The sequence below is a fragment of the Ochlerotatus camptorhynchus genome, unplaced genomic scaffold (genome assembly GCF_037179485.1).
Source record: "Ochlerotatus camptorhynchus isolate MF236.1 unplaced genomic scaffold, CSIRO-AGI_Acam_v1.1 ptg000292l, whole genome shotgun sequence".
Lineage (NCBI taxonomy): Eukaryota > Metazoa > Arthropoda > Insecta > Diptera > Culicidae > Ochlerotatus > Ochlerotatus camptorhynchus.
The window spans coordinates 781,713-802,919 of NW_027040781.1; the positions used below are offsets into that span (position 1 = coordinate 781,713).

The window sequence follows — 21,207 nt, forward strand, 5'->3', positions numbered from 1 at the left end:
GAACGATCCGCTTTCGAAACTTTGATGGGACGACGATTCGATCGCCAAACATAACGCAGTTGTCGACAACTTGAAGTCCATCTCGTCTGGCGAAGAACTTCTTGACATCAGGATCAGCAACTTACTTCGCATTTGCTGGCCAACCTTCGTTAAGGAAATTCACCACTTGCTGAAGAACTGGATCCTTTCGCGTCTCAGCCACAATCATCTGGTGCGTGACTGGAAGGTTGCTGATGGTGTCGTCGAGAATTGCTTTTGCTTCAGATTCGACGCACACGGCGGCTATGACGTAATCCTCATCTGGTCTATGCTGCGATGACATTAGCCGGGATAGAAAATCTGCATAGCCAAAATTCGTCGATGAAACGTGTTGGATGTCGGATGCCCAGCGCTGCAAACGGTTTGCTGTGTAAACAGGAATACCTTTCTTTGAGCCGAAAACCTTGAGTAGCGGTTGATGATCGGTTTGCAGGAGGAAGTGACGTCCATACAGCATTTTGTGGAAACGGGTGACAGCGAATATCAGGGCTAATGCTTCCTTCTCCACTTGTCCGTAGTTCATCTCTGCTGGGGTCAGTGAGCGCGAGGCGTGCGCAATTGCCTTCACTTCACCGGTCGGGAATCGATGCATGATGACAGCGCCAAGGCCGTACTTCGATTCATCTGCTGCAACAACGATTTCCTTGGACGGGTCGTAGTGTGTAAGCAGCAGGTCGGAAAGTAGAATGGCCTTGAGCTGCTCGAAAGACTTCTGGCAATCCTTGATCCAGTTCCAGCGTGCATCTTTCTTGAGGAGGCTGTCCAGAGGAGCCCTGAGTTTCTTCATCTGCTTAACGAATCTACCATAGTAGTTGACAGCACCGAGGTAGGAACGGAGTTGCTGGACATCCTTCGGAGACTGCATCTTGGAAATGGTTTCTGTTTTTGAAGGGTCAGGCCGAATACCGTTCTTATCCACGATGCGTCCGAGAAACTTGAAACGACATTTTTCGAGGCGTAGGTGAAAGCCATACTCACGGATCTGCTCGAGAACAGCGTAGAGACTGCGATCGTGTTCCTGCTTGGTGCGACCAGCGATGAGGATGTCGTCCAAATACGGCTTGACTCCAGGGATGCCGGCCACCATGCTGTCGATGATACGATGGAAAGCGCCGGGTGCCGACTTGACTCCGGGGGGTAGTCGGTTATACTGGAACAGTCCACGATGCGTGTTGACCGTGAGTAGCTTTCGCGATTCCTCCTCGACCTCGACCTGTAGGTAAGCGTCAGACAAATCGAGATGAGTGAAGTAACGTGCTCCAGCTAGTTCCGCAAAGAGGTCGTCAGGATGAGGCAGTGGATGATGGTCACATTCTAGCGCGTTGTTCAGCCCCGTCGAAAAATCGCCACATACACGGACTGATACATTGTCCGACTTGCGTACGACGACTATTGGTGCTGCCCAGTCCGAGAAATGAACTGGAGAAATTATACCGATTTGCTGGAGTCTCTCAAGTTCTGCGTCCACCTTGGCGAGTACAGCGTACGCTACTGGTCATTTCGGGCAATATGCAGGACGTGCGTCAGGCTTGAGGTACAACTTCACTTGCGCTTTTGTGCATCTACCCAGCGTGCTTCGAAAAACTTCCGGAAACTGTTGCTTGAGTTGATTGGTGAACTGATCAGCACGTTGGTGTTCGACGTTGACCAAGCTGCTTATCGGCACAGACCACAAATTGAACAGATCCATAGTCTCGATTCCTTGAACGTAGAGTTCAGCGCTGCTTGAGATGAAAATGCGACCAGTCTTGGTAACATTCTTGATGGTGATCTCGGTCTGGAACTCAGCGAGAAGGTTGAGATTGCCACCAGAAGCTGTAACTGCAGATTCTTCCGTCGGTTGAGTTGGTGGCTGTCCGATGCTGATTCATGTTTCTTCTGAGATTATGGTGATGTCGGACGCCGAGTCGTGTTGAAGTTTGACTGCTACACCATTGAGCTCGACCGGGATGAACTTCCGCTTGCTTCCGATGTTGCGAACCGTGTAGATGCTTTTTTTTCACTTTGGATTTGGCCTGTTTGAACGGTTTCGACGGCGCATTCTTGTTGCTGTTGCAATAACCTTCCTTGTGTCCTTGTTGCTTGCATCTGGAACAGGTGTGCGAAGCGAACGGACACTCACGAACATATGTAGTGCTGGTCGCCACACTTCCAACATGGCGTTTTCGGCACTTTTTGGTTCTTTTTTGAGGCAGGATTATTCTGGTTGCGAGAAACAATGTTGACGTTGCGTGCTTCTTTGTTCTCCACCATCAATGTGTCCTGCTTGAGATTGGCCACGCGATGGCATTCTTCCACGAGGTTCTCCAGGGTTACCTTGCTGGTGGATTCTCCCAATTCATTGACTGCGGTTTCGCCGGCTTCCAATTTCGAGATCAACCTAGCTCGTATGTCCGCATCCCGTGGCGATTGGAGTCCACAGACGAAACGGAAAGCTTTGAATTGGTCCGGTGTGAGCTTGGACAGCTGAAACGCTTCACAGTGTTTGTTCACCATGGCAGCATACGATGTGAAGTCACCCGCGTCACTTTTTGCATACTGGAGGCACTGGTAACGGGAATGAAAAACCAACTTCTGTCGACCGAACAGTTTCTTCAGTTCCGTGACGGTTTCGTCCAGGGTGAAGTCCCGGGGATGCTTGGGAAGAATGGTGTTGACGTACCTCTCGTGCAGAGGCGTGCTTAACTTGCGAAGAAGCAATCTCACACGAGCGACGTCATCCAGGGATTGGCCGTTCTTTTTAAAGGCATCCTCGTACCTCGCATACCAGCCATTGAAGAAAACTCCTCCGTCCGGATCGTACTGGAAATACTGGATCCCGCTTGCCAAGGACTCAATAATCTTCTCACTGCCAGCAGTCGGATTTCCCCGATTTTTCAGGTTTTCAATCTGCTGCTGATGCCTCGTGATGAGATTCGTTAGCTGCAGGATGGCGTTCCGAAGATCCTCGTCAGACATTTTCTTGCTTGAGGTTTCTTGCTTCGAGGTTCGAGGTGCTTCCAAAATTTTCCTCGTCGCCAATTGTTATATCCGTAACCAAGGCCAACAAGTAAAACAAGCTGTTGTTAAGTGCTACTATTTATTGCGTCTATCTTGGTTGGTGGTCGGATAAAGAATCAATCTCTAACTTATGACAGTCAGGCAAGGCCTACTACATCTAGGCCTACTACAGTATGTTCTTCCGTTGATCAAAGAACAGTACGGTCCGAAGCCAAATGTTGTATTTCAACAATATGGGGCTCCGTGCCACACCTCGAAGCGCACTCAGAAGTGTTTGCAGGAACATCTTCCGTTCTGGGCGAAGGATATGTGGCCGCCATCCAGCCCCGATCTTAATCCGCTGGATTACTCAATATGGCGCGTCATGAAGGCCAAGGCCTGTTCTAAACGCCACCCGAGTACAGCAAGCCTCAGACAAACATTGACCCGTACCTGGAGAGAAATGGATCCAGACTACATTATTAGAACCTGCCGTGTATTCCGGAAGCGTGTGGAGGCCATAATTGCAGCAAGTGGAAAGTCGATCGATGATTAACATAGTTTTAAGCCTCTGAGAAACATCCCCCTTTGAATAAAAAAAAAAGTCGAAAACGAAATTTTTGAGATTTTGTTTTTTTTTTTGATTTTGACATTGCTCAATGGTGCAAACATTATCACGCATACGGTATCTTATAAGTAATCAGAACTCCCTTTGAGATCTACCATACCTTCTCATGTTGCCCTGAAAGTTCTCTGAACGAAATCGTACCAGTTTACCGTTTGGATCAGGACTCTAAAGTTTTGATTTATTGTAGGACTTGACGTTCCCAGAACTTTCGCTTAAAAGGCATACGCATGTGTAACTTGACCCAAGGGGTAAGTCACTCAGCACATTGTGCCGGAATTATATTCTGCACAGCTTGGGCACATCCATCGGCATATTTTCGGCATACCTTCGGCACAATCTCGTAGGCATTAGATTGTTGTAAATAAAATGGGAGCACTGCTGGACAACTGTCATTGAAGTTGTTCAGAACATTACGTGCTGTTTGACTGTATGTTCAGGAACATCTTCTAATTGAATATACCAGCGGAACTCAGATCATCAGTTCACTTATAGATCTAAAAACGAAATGTAGGTTCTAGAGTGGACTCAAGAGCAAGAGGCAGTTAATCAGACCTCATTAGTACCCTTAATTCAAATAATGCTGCAAATCACACAAAACAAACTAAAGAAGTCTATTCATCACCCTCTATAGTCGGTCTCTAACAATGCTCCCCACTGGTTCCAACTCTTTCCGGCCGAAAGGCTAGATTTCTGGTCTGCCTTTGAGGGCACTATAAAACACTAAAACACAGGGTTTTTATCACCCTATGGATCACAAAACACCGAAAGTTCACACACCCGCCACTTCCCACGTCATCCTCAATCCGATTTATCCTTGCGATTTTAAACCAAAACATTCAAGAAATACCGGGTTGCCGGGATGGGTATTTTACAAACAATCGCAGCTTGCTCTATGGCTGGCCCAATCGGCATACTTGCGGCACACTGACAAAAAAGATGACCCAAGATTTGTGTGCGGAGTGACCTACCCCTTGACTTGACCATATTAAGTATCAAATATTGCCCATTTAATGGATGGAATCAGAAAAGATCTTGTTTATTTCTTGCTTCAATACAAACTAAATATTTTTTGAAAATATAGAAATTTACATGGACTAATACAGATTTACGCATTGAACACAGTACTGTAGCCCACATTCAGAATATTCAATAGCACACGAACTAATTTCTTCATCCGAGAAACGTTTGTTCCAACTCGTATTATTACTCCGATAAATCAAATCCCAAGCAATCTACAGTAACAAAACATAAACTCACCGTTACGACGATGTAGGACGCGATACGTTGTTTCTCCTGATGAAATATGCGATGCTGACCATTCAAATATTCCGATCAAAACGAGTACTCCATACGATTTATATCCTCTCTTTCTACACTTCCTCCACACTGCTAGCTGCACATAAATTGCACTCTTTTTCTTCCTTGTATTTTCCAACACAAAAACAAGCAACAAATTTCACAACCACAGCAAATACCACTTCTTCATCATATTTCATGCAACCAATAACGACATGGCATCATCACCAGCACACCACATAACAGCTCTCTCACGAGGGGGATGCCGAAGCTACTTTTGCCGCTACTGGACGCTGCTGCTGCCACCACAATGACAACCACCGGAGACAAGAAGAATGAAGCGACAATAGTGCTCCATTTCAGCACCCAGCAAAAGCTCTGTTGCACTATTTGAAGCACTTCTTCTTCTTCTGCTTCTTTTTATTCTTCAAGATCTTCTTCGTATGTGATTTTTTTTTTCAGAATCACTAGCAAAAATTTCAACTATCTTGCTGCTGCTGATGCTGCTGCTGCCACAACTCCTGTTGAGAAAACGAAGATAAAACGATGATAAATAAACCTGGACCTGAAAGACAAAAAGCGGAAAAGAAAAGAAAGAAAAAAATTGTTATTAGAAACTGCTGTTTGTTTTGCATACTGCAGGAACTAGATTTGATGAGAATTTTATTGTTTTGTTTGAATGGGAATTTTCGGCACGAAGCGGCTGGCTGGAGGAGATGCAAGCCGGTGTCAACGAGGCAGTTATGATGAATTGAGTGCGGAAAAATTGGCCCGGTTGAATTTGCTATACAGTTCAGATTGTGAGAGGCAAAGCTGCAGACGAGCCTTTTTATATTTTTTAAATAAGCAGGAAGAAGAGAATCAGTCTATTGTATGAACAGCCATTATCCTTGACGAAGACAAACTGCAGAGGATGTAAGAATTTCACCCTTACATTGATGTTCATTTCATTAAGCCGAATGCCATTAGGCCGAATGGATCATTCGACCGAAATATCAATAAATGTTCCCATTTCATCATATCTGGCATCTACGGTTAAAATCTAATTCCCGTTATTACTAAGCACTACCCGCACATTACCTCTCTATTTCGAACGGTTTTTGTTTTTAAATATGAATGTTTCTATCAAAGATGACTTCTAAGCTTATTTACCTCTTCATATATACCATTAGATTTGATAAAGGCTTACAGATTGTTGAGATATTGTTAAAAATACAACCCTGCTTCTTGATTCCAATTCCGCAATACGAGTCTCAATTCCGCCCAAACTAGCAAATCCAAACATATAAAGCAATCAACGATAAAGATAAAACGCTTGCTATGACTACCGCGATAAACTATCTTTGTAATATACACGGCGAATGAGAACGACCCAAATTTGAGTTTAGTTCAATCATAATCGCCAAAAGTGCAGGAACTCAGCGATGAGTAAAATTTGTCTCATGGTTTCCTGTGGAAAACCTAAAAAATCTGCCGGAAAATGAGGAAATTGACGAAAATTTTATTCAGTCTCGGAGTAGTATCAATAGATTGAGTGAATCCAATCTTTACTTTTCTCAAATTCGGGAATTTTTCCCTGGAAAATCCTGGAAAAACCTGGGAAAACATGAGGCAAATTTACTCATCGCTGAGTTCCTGCACTTTTGGCGATTATGAGTGAACTAAACTCAAATTTGGATCGTTCTCATTCGCCGTGTAGCTTAATCGGAGTTGTAGAAGGATAATGATATATTGCTTATCTGATTTGTTGCAATATAGGGTAAATGTCCCTAACCTCGGTCTAATATGAAGGCTTCAATTACATTTTATGCCGTAGCTTATGTATTATAATTAGGTCTATAAATGGATGCAACTTCGTCCTATCGAAGATGAACCTTGATCTACAAAGGATCGGCAGGTGGAATCGCGCTTCTTTTTCACTCTTTATCATTCATATGTAACCACATTGTTCACTTCTCGCGTAAAAACTTATGAAGATGAAAGAGATAATGTTTTCCATTGATCCAGATAACATAAATCGTGAGCCAAATAGATCATCTCACGACCACACATATAAAGTCAAGTGATAGCAAGCCGAACAATGCATTAACTCCTAAGTAACATTGACAGATTCTCTTAGTAGATTTTTTCTTTGCATCCCCACGGTCATGTATAGATACTTCCAACTATTTTCAGGTGGGCAAAACAGCTCATTGGCTGAGTGGATAAAACCCATCCAGCTCACTAAAGGGAGTCGATTTTTTTTCAAGCTATGCAATCCAGTCTACATTCAAATTTTATTTCTTATGTTAATTCTCCAGCAGAATTTCTCTCACTATTCTCGGCATCAGCTGAAGCTCATCAGCTCAGATCCTGAATCGAAAAGAATCGAAAGAGAAAAAAAAAATGATCCGAAGAGCTGGACGGGATCCGAGAGTTGTCATCCTAAACAGCTCCCAGTGAATCATTCAAGTCGATGATTCGGATCCGGAGCTGAGCTGATAAGCTGGAGAGCTGCATTTGCTTTTCGTTTATTTGCTTTTGTGCGGATCTTACACTCCCCCTAGATAATGATGGGAGGAGATATGTGCTCTCAATCCTGGATGAATAACATCAGCAATAAGAGCCGGGTACATAAATAAATTGGATAATACCAGTAGAAAATTAAGATCGTGGAGCACATGTACATATTTCTCTCTATCCCAAACAGCCATTTGGAAGTTTGCCTCTACCGTTGGTGCTGACGATGGGTAGGCACATGTTGTATTACGCGCGCGTCTAGGTTTACGCGGTGACTGTTCAATGCGTAAGAGCACCAATGTTCAAGACCTCTGGCGTTGCTGGCAGCTGGATTACATCAGTCAACTCCAGCAGCGAACAAACTGCAGGCGACCGCACCACCGCTTTAATGGCCGTTGGGGCGGATCGTTGAAACCGTGACAGGGAAGGATGGAAGAGGTCGTTGTTAAGACCGCGTCCGGGCAGTACAAACGGGCGATTACCGAGATCGCTATCCTTCCGATAGATCCCGACGAAGACAACGCAGGACCTAGCTCATGCCTGGCTCAACCTCGTATCGAAGAATGTGCTGATGAAGGTTGAAACGGGCGGTTTCAACGGCGGCCGGCATGTTAACGGTGAACCATTTGAGTGGTTAATTGCTCCTGTTGAGTGGGCTCAAACGTCCAATTAAATTCTTGGCGATGCAAAAGTTTTAATTTTGCCGCCGAGCTAGCGGACTTGCTTGCCTTTTTTACTGGCATAGTAATTATATAATCACCACCACCAAAATGGAGACGTACCTGCTCTCGGCGACTGTTTTACCTCACCGATTACTGATGCTGTTGACTGCTGTGGCTGGGAAGGGTACCACGACGATGCTGCTGCTAATGTTGTTTTCCTCCGGTTGCTGCTGGTTCCAACGACGAGATGCTGGTGCTGTGGCTGCTGCTGGAGCTACCACGGGGACTGCAAATTCACTGCACTTTCGACGGACTACGTTGTGAACTCACTGTCCCGGGTTTCGGCACCAAAATCACTCTGCCAGAAGCTCCGTTTGAAGCGTGTCAAGCTCAACTCGGCGGTCAGTGGAATTGGTCAATCTACTGTGAACGTCCACTTTGGAGTTACACTCTCGCTCGCTTCACGCTACGGAGATCATCGCTTCAATCTGGACTACCTAGTGCTGCCGAAGCTTACCGTATCGTTACCCAGCCACCATATCGACGTTACGTGGTGGAGGATTCCACGTAACCTCCCGCTGGCTGATCCCCAGTTTAACATCAGCCAGAAGATTGATATCATTATCGGCGCTGAATTATTCTATTCGCTCCTGGAACATCAGCAAATCTCTGTCGCTACTGGGTATCCGCTACTACAGAAAACAGTTCTGGGTTACATCGTTTGCGGAAAGGTAGTGGATCCAGCTCCCTATCCACCGGCAGTTCAGACTAGTCACGTCTACATGAACGACACGCTTGACAAGCAGCTCGAACGGTTCTAGGAAATTGAAAATTTTGACGTCGGGAAAGCCTACACTCCCGATGAGCAGCGTTGTGAAGAACACTTCCAACAAACCGTTAGTCGAGCTGAAGACAGCAGATACATCGTCCGTTTACCTCTACGGGAGGAAATACTACCAATGCTTGGAGATTCCTACCCAGTCGCACTACGTCGGCTCCAATCCATGGAGAAAAAGTTTGCTGTCGATGAAGGTCTTCGTGAAGCTTACCACGGATGGAGGAATATGAAAGACTGGGACATATGGAGGAGGTGAATCCGTCCGCGTCGCGTAGCCCTCAGTTTTTCCTACCCCATCATGCCATCCACCGTCCTGAGAGTACAACCACGAAAACACGAGTAGTGTTTGATGGTTCCTGCCGAGCCTCGCACACCTTATCGCTCAACGAGGTCCTGTTGTCCGGTCCGACAATACAGCCAGCTCTGTACTCAACCGTTATCAACATCCGCATGCCTCGTTTCGCCGTCACTGCGGACGCCGAGAAGATGTTCCGGCAGATTTGGACACATCCAGATGACCGGAAATATCAGGAGATCCTGTTCAGGAAGGATCCGTCAGAATCAGTTCGCGTGTATCAACTAAAAACCGTGACTTACGGTCTCGCTAGCTCGCCTTTTCATGCTACTCGTGTGCTGTACCAATTGGCCACTGACGAAGGAGAACGATTTCCGTTGGCGGTCCCCGTGATCAAGAAGGGAATGTACGTAAACGACGTACTCACCGGCCACGACGACCTAGAAACGCTCGCTGAAACTTGTCGCCAGTTGATGGAGATGCTACAGCAAACCGGTTTTGTGCTCAGGAAGTGGGCGACCAACGATACCGCCGGCCTCTCAAGCGATCCTCGTCAGCTGTGGGAAACCTCACCGGAGCTTGAAATCGATCGCTCGCCTACTGTGAAGACCTTGGGACTTCTCTGGTTTCCCCAATCGGACACATTCAAATTTAAGATACCAGCTCTACCGACGCTCAACGCCGCAACAAAACGCCTCGTCGTGTCCGAAATGTCACAGCTGTTTGATCCGCTTGGCCTTCTGGGACCCGTGGTGGTTAAAGCCAAGATGTGTTGCTATTCGGGCTGTTAGTTTGACAACTTTAGCCATTGTTATTTTAGTTAGGAACTTGTTTACGCACCGGTCGTTGCTATCACGATTGTGAATTTACGTTTTCGGGTTTCGCACCGATAGTTGCTAAGCTAATAGTCGAACTGATTGATCGCAGAGTTTCGTGCTTGTTTTATGCGACAATATTGATTTACCTAATCACGAAGACTGAAGATGGAAGGTTAAGATCCAACTACAGACCCAGGTACACAAGAAACGGTCCTCCGGAAGATCCGAATAGCACAGCGATTTTTTTTTTAAATTCATTTGTTCTGATGCAACATGAATGAATTTGAATCTGGGACCAGCATACGCACACTGGTGGTCACAAAACTGTCCTCTGGGAGATCCGGAACATCCATAACAGTGGTCAATTCGATCTTCGTATGCTCATTTTATAAAAGTTGCGCACCAAAATGCAAAAAGGCATTTTCGGATGCCCATCTGGATTACTAGATTACATATTTTAGCTTGTGAAGTTCTGATTGATAGAAATGTGGGGAAGTTAAGGTTCAACAAACCATCATTGTTTTTTCAATCATCATCTTAAAATCAAAAGCAGTTTTTTCGTTCAAATTCAAAATTCTACCAACGAAAATGTCATCATTGCATTCTACTGGCCTACCGGAACACAGTGATGACAATTTCATTGGCAGAAATTTGAATTTGATCGAAAAAACTGCTTTTGATGATTGAAAATTCAATGATTGTTTGTTGAATCTTAAAAGATCTTTAAGAGTAAGTTTCGACAGCTCCAGGGCAATCTAATAGATTTCAGGAAAATTTACTTCAGCGAAGATCAAGAGCTTCAGCGCAGTTCCATTAAATTCAGGAAAATTTAAGCTTAATGACCTATGAGTAAGTTACGGGAACTTCGGGTAAATTCTGAAAATGTTAGGGTAGTTCCATAAATATCAAGAGAACTGTGAGAACTTGAGGGACGTTCCTAAACCTTTAGGTTTGTTTCGAGAACTTTATGGCAGTTCCATTTATTTCAGTCAAATAGAGGAAACCGTCATGAAGTTCCGAAAATGTAAGGATAGTAAACAGAAGATCCATGTTTAAATGACGTTTAAAGATCTTCTGGGCAGTTCCATTAATTTCTGAACAATTCCAGGAACATCATCATGAAACCTTAAGGGAAGTTCCGTAAACTTCAGGAAACAACAGAGATCTTCAGGAGAGTCTGATGAATGAAAAGAAGTACTGAGAATTTCAGGAAGTTTCATAGGCAAACTGCGGGAACAAAAGGAAAGTTCCGCAAAATTTCTGTGAACTTCAGGCAAACTTCAGGATTTTAAAGTGGTTCCAAAAGCTTCAGGAAACTGCAGCACCTTTTAAGAAAATTTGAGAAATTCAGGGATATCCAGAGAACTTTAGGGAAGTCATAATAATTTCAGAGATGTGGAGATAACTTGAGGAAAATTGACATTTTAAAGAATTTCCAAGTACATCTAAGAAGTAAAACTAGAGTGCTTTAGGTAATTCCAGAGATATTAACGGCACTTCCAATAGCTTCATTACTTCGAGAGATTCAAGAAATTCAAGACTTCCAGGGAAGTTCGAAGATTTGTATGCGCAGGCTCCGATAAATTCCGGTCAATTCAATGAAATTCAGAAAAACTTCGAGAATTATTTTTTTACAGTTCTATTTAGTTCAGTACGAAGAACTTCAATAGAATTGAGAGTACTTCAGGAATGGAAAAAATAAATAAATAAATAAATAAACTAATTTCATGGAAATTGAAGAAGGTTTAAGAAGCTCCAAGAAACTTAGGGAATTTCCGAAACTTCATCAAAGTACCAAGACCTTTATTTAAATTTCAGAAACATAAGAGATCTTACATGAGCATCAGGAAAATATGAGATCATTTTAAGGAAGTTCCATGGTATTCGATGCAGTTTAAGGAACTGCAAAAAAAAATACAGGAACTTCAGCGACGATCAGATTATGTTCAAGAAAATCGCGAGATCTTTTAACATGTTCACAAATCTTCAAGAACATCTAGAGACCTTCAGAGAAGTATTAAGATTTTTTTGGTAGTTTCATTATATTTTGGGAAGTTCCCGGAACTTCTTTGATGAATAGAGATCTTCATATCAGTTTTATTTATTTAAGGAAAATTGCAGGATATTTCAAGGAATTATGGGATATTTCAAAAAATTTCATTAATTTTGCGATGCTTCAGAAACAATGCGAAGTCTTCAGAAATTTTTATAAATATTATTAAAATTTCCGGAACAATAGAAAAATTAATTACCTTCAGAAAGATTCAAAACCTCAGGGAAGTCCAAATAAAACTAGGATTTTTACGCGAATTTACTATTTTTGTGGATGTTCAAAATCTTGCAGAGAATCACAAGATTACCTGATGAATTGGCCCCCTTAACGGATGTTCCGGATCTTTCGAAAGACCGTTCCATACTGGTTTCAAATCCAAATTCATTCATGCAGCATAACAACAAGTTGATTAAAAAAATCTACATCATTTTTTACTAATTTTCCACATTTATGGATGTTCCGGGTCTCCAGAGGAATGCTTTGTTGTCCCTTGGGTCCACATTTTTTTTCCAAGATCCAAATTCATTCATATATCACAATGTTCAAATGATTTTGTTTTTCATATATAGCAACACTTGGGCCGGTTGCTATCGCGCTGCTATATTTGTCAACCCGCTGTTCACCGAGAGGCAGATTATTATTTCCCGCACTTGAATAGCAACCCCCAGTGCGCTTACTGCGTTATGGTGGAGGTTGCTAAAATAGCTTTAGCAACGCATTGGTGCGGGTGCTCTAAGTGGAGTAATGAGTCCTTTTTTGAAAAGTTCCGCTATGAGTGATGGATTGAATGGTTTAGACTTGTGATATCAGTGAGCTGATGAGCTGCAGATCCTAAAAAATGAACCGTGGGTCATCAGCTAACTTCAGAGAATCGGGTCTATAGAACAGCTCGGGAGCGGATCGCCCATCGCTATTTCCAACGCATAGTTCGATAAAAAAAAGCTATTATCTAGCATCTAATACGGCAAACTCGGCAAGAAACGGATTTGTAGCCGTATTAACGAAAGAGAAAGTGGACGAGGAAAATCGATCTATGTTACTTAGGACCTAATGCATTGTTCGACTTGATAGTTTTTCGAAGAGCTTACACGGTAAATGAATATGACTCATGTTTGAATTCCAATCACTCAAATTTGCAAAAACGTAAGTCACTCATAGAATGAGTAAATGTTTACTCAAATATGATTAAACGTTTCTGCAATAGTTGATCAAAATTTACTCATTCTACGAGTGATTTACGCTTTTGCGAGTTGGAGTGAACGGTACTCAAATATGAGCTAGTCTCATTTGCCGTGAAGTTGTTTTTGACGGGAGGATTGACTGCACGCTATTTCTAAACAACACAAATTTTAGCAGGATCTACTCATATCCATCAGAAGTAGGGCTACCGAAAATTGAGCAAACAAAGTTGCAACTGACAAGATGACAAATGAACAACATCGTTTGGATTCGGGTCGATGTTTTCCATTCGTCATCTTGTTAGTCTAAGCTTTGTTTACTCAATTTGGTGTACCCTACTTTTGACGAATATGAGTAGATCCTTCTCAAATTTGAGTTGTTTAGAAATAACGTGTGTACCGTGTCGACCCCTTCTTTCACGCAAAAATTAACATTTTGCCTGGGATATTTTCAGTGGAGTGAAAGGATAAGAAACGATCCGCTATGTTTCACGAAATTAGACATTTGCTTATGGGGATTTCGTATAGGAGTGAACAGTTGTAGAGTCGTCGTCAACACGAATGGTTTCACCAATACCAAAACAAAGTTATCAAATAAAGTTCGGAGGCCAGAATTGAAAACAAGCATGAAAATGACAAGGTCTTGAAATGTTTCGCATATTTTCCACGTAAAATCTTCAATATTTTTCAAGATGATTATAATTTAATTTGGATCAATTACGTGATCGCTTTTTTTTTGACGTAGCACTACGTCTTTCTTTGTTATACTGGGGGTCACATTAAGAAATCGAAAATGAGACTTGTAACGAAAGCCACACCGCTACTGTTCGGGTACAGTTGCTCATCGTTAGAAACACTATTGTAGGCCACCTTCACCAAGCGCGTCATCGTCATGCCGCCGTGGAGAAGCGCCTACAGATCTCAGAATTCCCAACCACGACAAAGAACGAACAACCCGGTACCGTGTACCAAACCCGCCGCTTTCAGAAAAATGCACGCTAGTGTGACATCATCATCCTAAAAGACCTCTAGCTCGTTGCTCGTATTGTCATCCTTCTACAATTAAGTGCAACTAAACCAAACGGCCCTTGTCAAGGGAGTAGAAAAAGAGTAAATTCAAAATTGTTTATAACGTCCGTCCACCTCACTGCCAGATATACCACGTCATCACGTCCAACGCTCGTAGGTTATCAACCAAGGACCAAAAGGTATTATTGGTTGCAAATTAAAAAAAAAACCCAAATCAACCGCGTTACGAAAAGTCGTCAGATTTTGACCACTTATAACCCTGCCAATAGCGGATGCGTTTTTAATTCTAAACAAGTCCATCGATTGGAAATTTTTCTACGAATCTGCCAAAATCTACAACTTTTTCATCCTATATCCGTCACCCAGCCGGGACAAGTAGAACTGCGAATAATTCGATAAAATCTCATGCTCCGTTATGGTGCCCTTTATGTTGTGCAGACTAGTACTTCAAAAAGGGTAACTTTTGAGGCAAGGCAGGGTGTCCTCAACAAGTTAAGGGAACAGGATGCACTAGATGTCCACAACAGGTACAGCAAAACATCACATAGACGCCCTCATTCACACTTACTACTCAGGGGGTAGAAGGTCAAGAAGAGCCACCGCCGCCAACTATAGCTTGAACCGGGTACCTGGGACTCCCAGCAGACGATGCCCTGTACGTATTTAGTATGTAGGGGGAATGTATGTAATGTCGGCCTAAGTGTCCCTAATTTGGGCCCATACATAAATTCAGCAATCCACTAAATTTTCAATAGCAACCAAAACTATCCATTAGTACCGTCCCAATGACGCGTTCATCTAGATACAATTGATAAATAGCAGATTTTTAGCGATGGGCCCCTATCATTCGGGTTTATTTCCATTTACTATGCTTTTTTAACATTGATCTTACATTGCAATTGATTTGCCGAAAGGGCTCCTTATCTTTGATTGAATTTTTTGGTGTATTGTACAAATCTCGAGTACTTTTTCAAAAGATCCTAAGTAACAAATGTAAACAAATCGAGTTAATCGATGGAAACTACTGCTCTTCTATTATTGTATGTGCTACAAAAACACCCATTTGAATATCTTTCGTTTCTTTAAGCCAATCATAGGTAACAAATTGTTCAATTTACGGTTTATAATTATGTGTGCTTGATTGTTACTTCGGTCATTTTGTCTGCTTAGTATGATTGATGCTCATTTTCTAAAGGCGGGGCGTGCAAAGTTATAAGTAAGGGTATCGGTAATTTGTCCGGTGTTAGGTACTCTATTATGAAATCTGTGAAAGGGAATCTAGATGATGTAGAACAAACCGACCTATGTAAAGTGGAACCTACACGGTTGCTTTTATTGACAATAAACGCTTCTGCTAAATTACATCCACCTTCAGCTCCAGCCTGCCGCAAGCAAGTTGGGCTCAGTGACAACACTTACTACAGAGGGATATAAGTAGCGGAATTATTCATCCATTTCACTGTCAAATCGCTTCGACCATCTTGTACAGTCCAGCAGTCAGAGCTGCTCGATGTTCGGAGGCTAGACCAAAAAATGTCAGTAGGAGCGCAAGTAGAGCAAATTTTCAGGAGTATACACATTTTTGAGAAAGAGTTGATCTTAATTTCCTCGAGAGACGAACAGAATGCATTTTTTCCGTGAAATGCTGATTCACTTCCACAGCTCAAAGGCTAAACCTGAACAGAAGAAGAGCAGCGGATACCAAGCCCGTAAAATTCTAAAAAAGCCTGGAACGAAAATTTATGAACGACTCTGAGTAACAAGCAGGGCCGATTCAAATATGACGTCCACTTTTAGGGAGGGAAGGGGGGAGGTGGCTAGAATTTGTGACAGTATGGGAAGGTAGTGCAATTAAAAAAAATAGAAATCTCTCATTTTAGCAGTGGAAAAAAAACGTTTATTTCTGCAGGTTATGATTGTACATTGATTTTACACTTCAATTGATTAGCCTACCTGGCTTTTCAACTTTGTTTCAATTTTGAACAATTAAAAGAACTAAGCGCAAAAACAAATGCAACGGCCAAGCATGGTCCTACGTCAAGCTTCAATTCGTGCCCCTAGGCACAAACCCTTCTACTTTTTAAAGTTTATAAAGTCAGAGTTTAGCAAAACAAGATTAGCATCTGACACTCTATTTTAATTTTTGGAAACCGAACTTAAAAACATTTTTATGATTCCGAAACATGATATTAATTTCAATAATTTGCATTTAAAAAAATGCGATAACTCAGACCTTAAAAACCAATTCCAATTCCAATATTTAAAAAAAAAAATAGCTTTTCGGCCTGGAAAATCATAGAAATATTCTTAGACTTTGAAATCGTAACGCTGGTTGAAGAAAAAACAAACAAACGCACTTAGAAATACAGTGCCTTTCCGTTTTAGACAACACTACCTCAAAAGTTATTATTTATAATTATCTCTAGATTTATGCTAGCGCTTTCTTAGACATTTTTCATAAAATATCATCTGAAAATCTAGTACGATCACAAATTTAATAAAGCGTTCGTTGTTTTTTACTAAAAGTAAAGAAGACAATATCACGTGTTGCCTAACATGGGAAGGTACTGTAACATAAAAATTCTTAAAAGTTGCAAAATCTCAAGCTTGAGGCTATTTTTCAGTACATAAGAATCAGACAAATAATAAAGAACCTGTATTTAAGATTTTCTTAAAACATTTGCTGGGAAAAATTGGAAAAACCAGTGCCATGAAATTTTTTTCATGATGTTGAAAAAATATCCGAGATACCAAAAACCGAAAAAATTAAATGGTTCTTAGACGAGAAGGAGGATTTACACTTTGGGAAATTTAGGATATATCAGACTTGGGCAACATTCTATATCTCAATAGGACACTTTGAGCTAAGGGAATGAAATCCAAGATTCTAAATTTGAGTATACAAATCTGGAACTCATTTTGAGAAAACCCAAAACTTGTTGAGAAATTAAAAGGGATGTCTGAAGAATTTTTCAATGAAAATCAGAAGAAACTTCCGGTGGTGCTTAGAAGAAACTCCTGAAGAAAGTCAGAAGAAATCGGGGAAATTTGTGAACAGAAACTCTGGATATTTTGGATAACAGTTCCTGAAGTAGTGGGATTCTACATCTGGAACAACCCTACCAACACACTTGCATCATAATAAGTTGCTACAACTTGATTGTGACTGAAATAAGTTACATATAAGTATCCACAACTACTCAGTGTGCTGCTGGGGAAGTTGACTTCCAGAGTAGTTGGATGACACTTTTGGGGGAATTCAATACATCTTCGAGGGTAGATCAACATATTAAAAAAGCATTGTTAAATTTAAAGACTGTACTCGAAAAAATGCAACAGACAAAAATGATCACTAAAAATTTATTTTCAGTCGGATATTTTTGAAACTCTCAGGGAATAAATAAACATGCGTAAGCTATGTTTTTGCAAAGTTGGTTTATTCGACCTCCTCTCCTAGGCTACATGCCCGGACCTTGGACTTAACGCTACCCATCAAATCCTGTGCAACACCTGCGTCATCTTTCTTACACACTTTCATCCACTCTTTCTTCAAATTCATGTCGTTTTTGAAGACCTTCCCTGTTTTCCGGAGCTTGCCCTCCATAATCGCCCAGAATTTTTCTATTGGGCGAAGTTCTGGCGAGTTTGGTGGATTTGCCTCCTTCGGCACAAAAACAACATCGTTGGCATTGTACCACTCCATCACCGTTTTCCCGTAATGGCACGATGCCAGATTCGGCCAAAACAGAGTGTCACCGTCGTGGGACCGGAAGAAGGACAGCAGGCGCTTCTGGAGGCATTCTTCTTTATATATTTGACCGTTGATGGCGCCGGTTGTTATGTACGGCTTGCTGAATTTGCCGCACCCACAGATTGTCTGACACACTAAGTACTTCTTGTCAAATTTGTCGACGTTCTTCTTCCGGAACTTCTCCGGAACATCCAGGCGGGACTTGCCGACAATAAACTCCAGGCCGGGGATCTGCTTGGCACCCACTTCAATGTACTTCTCGTCATCCATTACGATGCATTTCGGCTGCACCAACCACTCGTGGTACAGCTTACTGGCGCGGGATTTGGCCATCGTATTCTGTTTATCGGTTCGGTTAGGCGCCTTCCTTACCTGAAAGACAAGTAGTCCGGCTCGCTTCATTGTCTGCTGGGTGAACCAGACGGAAAAATTGGCCTTCTTGGCCAAGTCCCGAATCGAAAGGATCGGATTGCGCTTGAAGTAATCCCTCACCTTCCTTGCGGTTACGGGGTCGATCGTCTTCGCTTTTCTTCCGCTGTCAGCTCGCCGCTGGTTCGCCTGGGTCTCCTTGAACGATTTTACCACACGGGACACGGTTGAATTGTCGATTCCAAACTGTTTCGCCTGTGGTACTGGCCTGGACTTTCCACGACTGCTCCCATAATTTTTTGTCGAAGCACTTCTTGCTTGGAAGTCATCCCGATAAACACTTGACAGATTGTGACGAGATTTTGCACATGTAAACATTACACTCTGAACTAGTTTTACTCAAAATTTAATCAATTTTTACCCATGCAATACAAAGTTATACACCGAAGAAAGTGTTGTAGTTTTTTCGAGTTGTACAGAAGTTCATAATTGATTTTCTTTCGGCTAAAATCCTCCCATGAGAAGCTAGTTATAATGAATGAAATACTGAAGATTTTAATTCTTAAATCTCCATGATTTAAAAGAAAACACTTTTCCCTGCTTTTCGATACTTCCACACAAAACTTTCATCGGGAATCTTGAACATATCGACGATATTTTTCATACAATAGGGAACGAAAAGTGGTCTAAAAGTGACTAAAATCGATTTCCATGCTGTGCATATGAAAACTGCAAAAGTGGACCCGCAAGACAATTTAATATTTATCTCAAGGCTCAGAGGGGTGATGTTCAACACCCTGCTCTCGCTGCTGATCCAGGAATTTGGTTATTTTTGGAACGATAACGACGTGTACCGGCTGGAAATCGATTATTGACGCCATTTTTTAATCAAAGATGACGGCTTCTGGATTGTGAAAAACTGTCAATTACCCTTCCATGTGGGTTTTGTATCGAGGATGACATGTTGAGGGCGAAAATTTATGATTGACGCAATTTAGAATTCAAGATGGCGGCTTTCAGTTTTTGAAAAACTGTCTTCTAGGGTCTTTTTTGAACAGAAATGACGTAAGTGGACCATAAAACGATGATTGACGCCATTTTCAACCCAAAATGGTGGATTTTGGATTGTTAAAAACTGTCAATTACCCTTCAATGTGGGTTTCGGAACGAGAATGACGTGTAGAGGCCGAGAATCAAATAGTGTTTGTAGTGTGTTGATGTATCTGTGTGCAATGCGAACACCATCAAAACATCTCAAGCTACCTTTAGGTTCAATTGGTTAAACTTGGTGAGTTCGTTCCTTTTTTTCATTTTATCTTTTCAATCCAGTAACGCTGCTAGATCACCTTTTCGTGTTGTGTTACTGGAACAAGATTTTCACCGAACTCTAGTCCTGAACAGGAGGGGAACAGGAGTTTTCAGTGAGCAGGGGAACACACTTTTGACCTTGTTATTTTTAATGTCTTGTTAATAGTGACAAGACTCGAGTATGTAGTTGTTGATGCTGCCATGGTGATTGTATTTGGTGAGCTTGTTCCAGTTAAAGGCAACCCGTTTGTTTCCTGCTGGGATATCCTCAATCACGCGTGATCTATTTTGCGAGTGCAGGAACATAGTTGAGTCTTGTGGGGGGAAGGACATTAGGATTTATCCCAGGCTACTATTGTAGAAAATTGTAATTGATAGATATTGGGCGGAACGCGTCGGAATGTTTAGAAAATAGGACGCACGCTTGATCCAGTTTGGCAGTTTGGGATACATTGTTGACTGCTTTCGGGAACGTGATTTAACTTGTTTAACCAGGGCTTAAACAGTCTTCACGTCGGTCATAGCTTGTTATGATAGCCTGAACAAATGATAAGACAATCTTATTTAAATGTCGTAATAATACCTCCGACCAAGGCAAAATGATTTATATGGTTTTTATAAAGCTTGACGATACCAATACTAATAAGGAAAGGAATTCCACATTTTTTCCCAAGTCCTTTTCCTCTCCTTCCCTTCCCTTCTTCTCTTTTCAGAAAGCAAGTAATGGCTCTATAACCATATGTCATATAGGGCTAGGACAAGAGTTAGTGCTCAGGTCCCAACCGCTAGAAGAAATGAGTCCAACGAATCTTTTAAGCACAAAAGAATCATTACCAACATAGGAGAAAATTCGGTAAGATCCTTCCATTGCATTATTTTATGATTCTTCAATATTGTACAAATATTTACACGTTACACACAACTATACATAATAACTCGGAGCGTTTGGTACTGTATGTCCACGCATCCTTCCACCCCTGTAGATTCAAGAAATGTTCCCATTCATTTCCAAGAATCATCTTTGTGGCAAATACAACGCAGTAGGCCTGGCCGTATGGATGTTTATATCATATCTCAGATATGCTGTAAACATCAATTAGACAAGAAAAATGATTAGACCTCATCTAACCTAATCATTTTTCCAGGATGCTTTCTCGTACTAGCTGCGTTTGTATTAGATTAGATAAGTTTAGATTAGAGAATGACGTGTAGAGGCCGAATGCAATTAGAATCCAAGATTGTGACATCCGATTTTTAGAAGAACTGCGAATATGAGATTTTTTAGATCAGGAATGGCATCGATGATTTATGTCATTTTTTATCCCAAAATAACGGCTTCTCGACCGTGGAAAAATGAAAATTATCCTTCCCTTTGAATATTTCTGAAACGAGAATGACTTTTTGAGGCTGGGAATTGATGATTTACGCAATTTTAGGATCCAAGATGGCGAATTTCAGGTTAAGA

At 41.9% G+C, this 21,207-nt stretch overlaps 1 protein-coding gene across 2 annotated transcripts in view; it reads right to left on the reverse strand.

The window, feature by feature from the left end:
• Cad87A (cadherin-87A) overlaps positions 1-5,398 on the reverse strand; it is a 727,611-nt gene extending 722,213 nt beyond the window's left edge. The window contains exon 1 of one of the 2 annotated variants that reach the window (XM_065228518.1): positions 4,904-5,398. The gene's annotated coding sequence lies outside the window, so the exon portion shown is untranslated. The remainder of the gene's footprint in view (positions 1-4,903) is intronic. The other variant, XM_065228520.1, reaches the window with a different exon arrangement.
• Between the last annotated feature and the right edge of the window lie 15,809 nt (positions 5,399-21,207).